Below are 7135 nucleotides of genomic sequence, written 5' to 3' on the forward strand. Positions count from 1 at the left end.
AAAGTACATTTATAGGTAGGGGTGAGCTGCTCAATAACTTGGAAGCAATGGCGGGACCCTTGATGGCAAGAAATTAAGAATTGAACAAGTTCTGTCCATAAGAGTTTGGATTTGTCACAAACATTATCTTATGATTATGGTTATGCCAAATTCACATGGATAGGAACACATACACCATAAAATCTAAGTGTCCTAAGGTTTCTCTCATTCATGAAAATGATTGTGAGGAAATGTTTTCACTAAGAGAGATTTTAAGAAGATAGCGATTGTGTAAATTGCATTCTCAAATTCGATTATGATTACAGCATCCCTCTTCATAGTTCGAATTGTGAGATTTGGAAATTAGTTTAAACATTTAAGACTTATTGCTATAAGTGTTGAAATTATTTAGACTCACATATAAACTTTCTAAGGAAAGGTGTACGAGGTTGAGAAGCTTATATAAAGGCTTATCGAAGAAAGTTGTATTAGAAATATTAACTTCGGAAGTCAATAAGTATTGATTTCTAGAAGTCCAACTGTTTTCTGAATATGTGTCAAAGCTAGTGGGATCATAAGTGTTATGTTGGTACGGAGATAATTATCATGTTAGTAGGAGCATGGTTATTATTTTAAGTGTTGCAAGTTATCAATATTAATTATAGAAAACAAAGTTTCAGTTCGCAAAGTTGCAAAGGTTGAATAGTTGTTTTGCTATAATTAAGGGGGATAATATTATACTTCATTTCAAATCTAAAGGCTTAGATCGAGAAATTTTAATTGAATTTAGTCAAAAGACATATATGAATGTTATGTTGAAAAGGTCTAACATGGGGCCATTCTATATATGGCAATATTATAGCAAGAAACTGGTAAAATATCATGTTTTTTTTTCATTATGAATCGTGTCCCATACACTTTGGGTATAAGATCGATTGCATATGTTGTAATATTCAACTGTTCTAAAATTTTCCAAATGCCTACGGCATTAAGATGGAAAAGAGACTAGAATCGGATTGACTAAAATAATTGAACAACTGTCAACGGCAATCTAAGGTTCGCTAAGGATTGGTCGCTTGTGAGCAGTTGGAAGTATAGTAATGAATGGACCATAATGACATTATTATGATTAGATATGATTCTATTAATAATGAGTTGTCGTATGGAAAATATGGAAATGTTTTCATATTGGGAGTTGGACGTTAATAATTTATGTCTAGATTAGAAGCTCTTATGCAAGAAGGATGTTCAAAGGAATGTACTTTGAATGTGAGACTTCACATCTATGGAACTGTCTTGTAACAATACCAAATAGAGAACTTTGTAGTTTCATTGGCAAAGTCTTGGTAACTTTTGTGCAATAAGATTACAAAAGGATCGCTGCATAAAATGTTAGAATCTAATATATTCTAATAGCGACGAGAATTTTGTGTTCTTACGCTAACAATAAGGATTAGGGATTGTGGAATGAGCATCATTGGAAATTTTGCAATTGATCTATTTCACAAAGTATGGACCATAGGTAAACAGAGTGTGCATGCTTGGTGCATGGGACAACTGTTGTTATAATTCAAGTAATAAGTTGATTATCCGAAACATTATACAATGAATAATCTGTAATCAATATGGTGACTAAATAAAAGGAGTTTTATTTATACTCAAAAGTTTGGGGCAATATTGGATTCGATTATTATTGTATTTCACTTTGCATGTTTTGACTTCCCGAATAATAAGATTATTTAAACCATCCACAGTCGCTCATGCTTTGGAAGTAGGTATGGAAGAAGACTATCATGAATTAGTTTGTAGATTGTCTAAAGTGTATGAGACACATCAAAGGTTTGTTGCAATGTTCATGAGTGCTTATGAATATGATTTGAGCATTGGATTAAAACCACGCTCACTTGGATCGCTTCATGGATTTTATCACGAGTGATTGGTGAGACGATAATATCTTATATTCTTGATATCGAGACGTGTGAGTTGTATTCTGCAAGTTGGTTGCACATTGATAATATGTAAACACGCCAGTAACTTGGTGTTATAAAAAATATTGTTGTGTGTGATTTGATTAGTAGGTACAAGCGAGCATTGAGTCAAAGTTTATCCGTTCCTTTTACCCAAAGTGGGATAAAAGCGATATCTGTGGGCCTTCGATAATTTAGTGATGACACCCTAAGTGCTTGGCCAAGCCGGGACTAAGTTGATGTGTTCAATTGTAGTATGTTATCTGTCGTCATAAATCGGAAATCGGGAAACAACACATGACCAAAGAATATGATTAAAATCCATGTCTCAATTCATATGATATCTAGAATGGAGGAATATATGATCCCTTATCTAAAGGACACGTTTCTGATATGATCAGAGTTTGACAGCGGCTTTTGAAAGCTACGATTGCTAATCAGGTTCCGAAGTCATACATAATATAGTTATTAGAATTATCCAAGTGGGAGACTGTTGGATTAGGTGTCTAAGCCCATAACTATTTTGGTATGTACTTGACCCGATTGTGACCATGGTCCTTTTGGGTTGCCTTCACCATAGCAACTGATAGGTTCAATTAAGGAGAAAAAAGATTAATTATGATTTATTAATATATTATATGAATAATATATTAAAAGAGAAATCGTATTATTTAATTAATATTAGTCAAGAACTAATAAGAATTAATTTTGTGGCTAAAAGAGATTAATTAAATAAAGGGGACTGTTATGCAAATCATTGATAGTTGCATAAATGGGCTAATGGAGTCGATAGGGTTGGAGTGGACGAAATTTATGGGGAAGTCCATAAGATTTCGTCCAGGGCCTCTAAGGAGGGAGTCCATGGGCTGCTCAGGGCCTAAGAAGTCAGATTAGGGTTTCCTGGTTGAAAACCCTAATAGCCTAAGTATAAAAGGAACCCTTGGCAAGCCAAAAACTTCCCTAACCTTCTAAGAGAAACCCTAGGACGTTTATGGTGCCTCCTCCCTCTCTCCTTGTCCATCTTGTTACATATGGTGTTTGTGACTCCATTAGAGGTGCAACATTTGAGGCACTAGGCTTTCAGAAGTCAAATACAAGAAGGATTCAGATTGTTATTGCAACATAACAATCAAGGTAAGATCTAAACTCTATTCTTTTGTCAATTTCGATTATTATATGTTAGATCCAGGGTTTATGAGCTTTGGATGATTATTGCATGATCATTAGACAAACTAGATCCAAAGCTTTAGGGTTTGCATGTTCACCATAGGATTGATGTAGTGCTCAAAAACCATCAACTATACCCCACTACTCTCAAGTCATCACTCCCACCAAGGGTAAGGACCCAATCCTTAGTCCTTTTCAGGTACTTGAGAATGTTCTTCACCGCAGTCCAATGAGCCTTGCTAGGATTCCCCTGATATCTGCTGACCATGCTCAAAGCAAAGGCCACATCAGGGTGGGTACATGTCATAGCATACATGATCGAGCCAACAGCGGAAGCATATGGTAATCGAATCATCTTAGCCTCTGTACTCGGGTTCTGAGCCTTACTCAGTTTGGCATTGCTTTGGATCGGTAAATCACCTTTCTTGGAATTATGCATGTTGAACCTTGTCAACACTTTGTCCACATAGGTGCTTTGAATAAGTCCAATTAGTCTCTTACTCGTGTCTCTCAATATCCTTATCCCTAGGATATAGACAGCTTCTCTAAGGTCCTTTATAGCGAAACACTTACCAAGACAGGACTTAATCTTCTGCAAGGTTGGGATGTCATTTCCTATGAGTAGTATGTCATCCAAATACAGTACCAAAAAGCTAATAATACTCCTACTAGCTCTGACATATACATAGGACTCATCTTCGCTTCTCGAAAAACCAAACTCTTTGACTTTCTCAGCAAAAAAAAGATTCCAGCTGCGAGATGCTTGTTTCAAACCATAAATGGATTTCTCAAGCTTCCACACTCTATCAGGGTACTCTGCACTGACAAAACCCTCTGGCTGACTAATGTAAACATCCTCAACCAACTTTCCATTAAGGAAAGTGATATTGCCATATTTATACCTATTTTAGGCAATATTTAAGTACATTTTTATTAATAAATTGATAATATGTGTAGAATAATGATACTTATGACTTTAAATTGTTATTAAAAGGATTTTCAAAGAAAGGGACCAAAAGTGACAATGTGTGGAACATAGGAGGCTTGAAAGACAAGAAAAGAATAAATCCACGATAAATACTGAATTCACGACGTGGCAAGGTCGGCCACGACGTGGCACGAGTGTTCTAGAAGATAAACATCACGACACGGAGGATTCCTTGGAGGATACGGATTACTTGAAGCCCACGACATGGCAAAGCTGGCCACGACGTGGCGCGGGTTTTTGGAGCTTATTTAAGTTCTCCTGATTATTACGAAAGGGAGAAGCTTTTGGCTGAAGGAAAGAGTTCCAGGAGACGATTCAGAGCGAAAGAAGGGTTTTGGAAGAAGGTTTTCAACACCAAAAAGAATAGAGGTTTATATCTTAGTTAAATTAGAACATGTCTTTTATTACTTTTAGCTGCGTTGGTTTAGTTGCTATGATGAGCAGCTGAATCTAGCTACTTTTGTTTAGCTAGATGAAGCTTCAACCTTTTGAATAGTTCAATGTTTATGGATTAAGTTTAGTTGGTAAAAATTGCTTGTGTTTGATTTGTATTACCTAGCATGCTATTGTTTGCTTTTCTAATTGCTTGATTGCATGTTCTGTGTAGCTTAGTGATCATTAACTGCATGAACTTGTTTACCTAATGATTTAGTGAACATTGAATTGTTAGAGCTAGGATTGACCAATCTTAGTTAGTAATTAGAAAAAAATAAAGCTTAGATGTGCTAGAGAACGTGTATTGTGATCATAATTGCGTTTATATTACAAATCTCACATAATCACAATTAGTTCTGTGTTTAATTATGTGTGAACATACATGGTTTGACATGAATTAGTTAATTATTGGTAAGTTAGAACTAAATTACTAATATAACTAAAAACAAACTTAATAATCCGTAATCATTAGCTAGCCATAAGGAAGAAGTGGATTCAAACTAAACAAGAGTTTGTTTTTACTTATTGAATTTGATTTAAGTTCATCTGATCTTGCAAAATCAGATAAACCCCCTTTAAACTTGTTAATAATTAGGTTAATTTAATATAAGTAAATTAATTAGAAACACCGTTCCCTGTGATCGACACCCGACTTACCTAAACTATACTGTAATCTGACTAGGTACACTGCCTATAAGTGCATAGATAGTTAAGTTTGTTAGGTTATAAATATTAAAATTAGTGAGTACTTTTGTGCACATCAAGTTTTTGGCGCCGTTGTCGGGGAACGGCTTAGGTTTTCTTAAGTTTTTAGCTTATTTATTTGCATTAAATTAATCGATCCTTCTTGTGGGGTAAAAACCACAAAAAGTTAATTTTTCAGCAAAATAAAGTTTTTCTGTTAGTCCTAGAGTCCACGACGTGGCCATATACCTGCCACGACGTGGACAGTTAAAAAAACTAGATTTTTAATTGTTAGTTAGTTTTTCTTATTTTAGTTCAGTTTTACGTTTTTAGTTTAGCAAGTTGCAGGAGTTCATTACCAGAAGCTCAAACACACACTTGGTGCCACCACTTGAAGATCCCGAGTCTGCACTTCACAAGAAAAAGACGCCCTTACAAGAATTGAAGTCAGCTTTTTCTAGGAAGTAGGGAAAGAAGACAGGAGAGTCAAGCTCATCCGCGAGGCACAAGAGCAATCTTGAGCATTTGGATCATACGCCCGTCCAAACCAAGTCCGAATGCGATACCAAGCCGGAATTTGAAGAACACACGAGCGAACCCGAGAACGAGCCAAGGAACGAGATGGCAGCAATTGAAGAAATGTCCATGGGAGCTTACAAGAAGTGGATCCGAGAAGATGTTGGTCCCGGTTTAGTCCAACCCGCAATACCTGCCACTGCCACATTCGAGCTGAAGGGGCACATATTGACTGCACTGAAGGACATCCCGTTTTTCGGGAAAGATCATGAGGATGCTTTTAAGCATCTAGATGAAGTCAACGACATTGAGGATTACTTCAATGTCCCAAATGTCAACAGAAACGCAGTCTTGCTTAGGATGCTTCCCATCACTTTCAAAGGAGTTGCTAAGGAATGGTTAAAAGCACTCCCACCGGGTACAATCGCCACTTGGGCTCAAATGCGTGAGCAATTCCTGGACCAGTTTTGCCCGCCATCCAAGATAGCCAAACTCAAGAAGGAAATAGCCAACTTTGAGCAACAGCCGGGGGAGTCATTATACGAAGCATGGGAGCGGTACAAGGGCTTGCTCAGAAATTGCCCTCAGCATGATCTAAATGTGCAACAAGAGATGTCAATATTTTATGATGGGGTCAACATGATGACAAGATAACTCCTTGATTCTCAAGGACCTTTGACAAAGAAAAATCCAAGGGAGGTCAAGGAGCTAATTGAAGAATTCGCGAAGCACTCTCGCGAATACCACAACCCGAGGCAAGATGGAATCAAAGGTGGTGGAGGGGCCCAAACTGAAGAAATAGCAGCTGTAATGGCCATGTTGAATAATATGGATCGAAGGATAACACAAATGGACCAGTCAATACATGCCATAAGAGTGGGTTGTGAGAGATGCAGTGGTCCACACTTGACCAAGGACTGCAATGTAGATGAGTTTGGGAACAGAAAAGCTCAAGTGTGCTACTCTAGTGGGGATAAGTTTGATGAGGACTGGAGGAAACCGAAGAAGGAGTGGCTGCCATATGAAGAGTATAAGAAGCAAAAAGAAGAGAAGTATAGGCAGACAGGTCGAGGACTTTATCAGAAGGAGCAGCCACCAGCCGAGAAGAAACCCGATCTAGAGACCATTTTGATGAAGTTTATGGAAGCTTTGGAAAAGAGACACGATGCCACTGATTCTGCTATTATGGAACAACAAACTTTGATAAAGAATAAGCAAGCCTCCATCCATAATCTTGAAGTACAATTTGGTCAACTAGCCACTCTAGTTCATGAAAAATTGTCCCCGAAGAATCCCAAAGTAAAGACCCAATCTCACGTAATGGCCATCGATACTGAAGAAGATGTAATCTCTGAGTTCCTGGAGGCATTGGAAGAAGAACCACAGCAGCCCGATCCAA

General features: G+C 37.4%; 1 non-coding gene across 1 annotated transcript; it reads right to left on the reverse strand.

The window, feature by feature from the left end:
• Positions 1-6225: 6225 nt before the first annotated feature.
• LOC145060746 (small nucleolar RNA R71) lies at positions 6226-6332 on the reverse strand. Its single transcript, XR_013686930.1, has one exon. It is a non-coding gene; the product is annotated as a small nucleolar RNA R71 (small nucleolar RNA).
• Between the last annotated feature and the right edge of the window lie 803 nt (positions 6333-7135).

This window comes from Lactuca serriola, chromosome 6 (assembly GCF_051521515.1).
Source record: "Lactuca serriola cultivar US96UC23 chromosome 6, Lser_US96UC23_V15, whole genome shotgun sequence".
NCBI classification, from domain to species: Eukaryota; Viridiplantae; Streptophyta; class Magnoliopsida; order Asterales; family Asteraceae; genus Lactuca; species Lactuca serriola.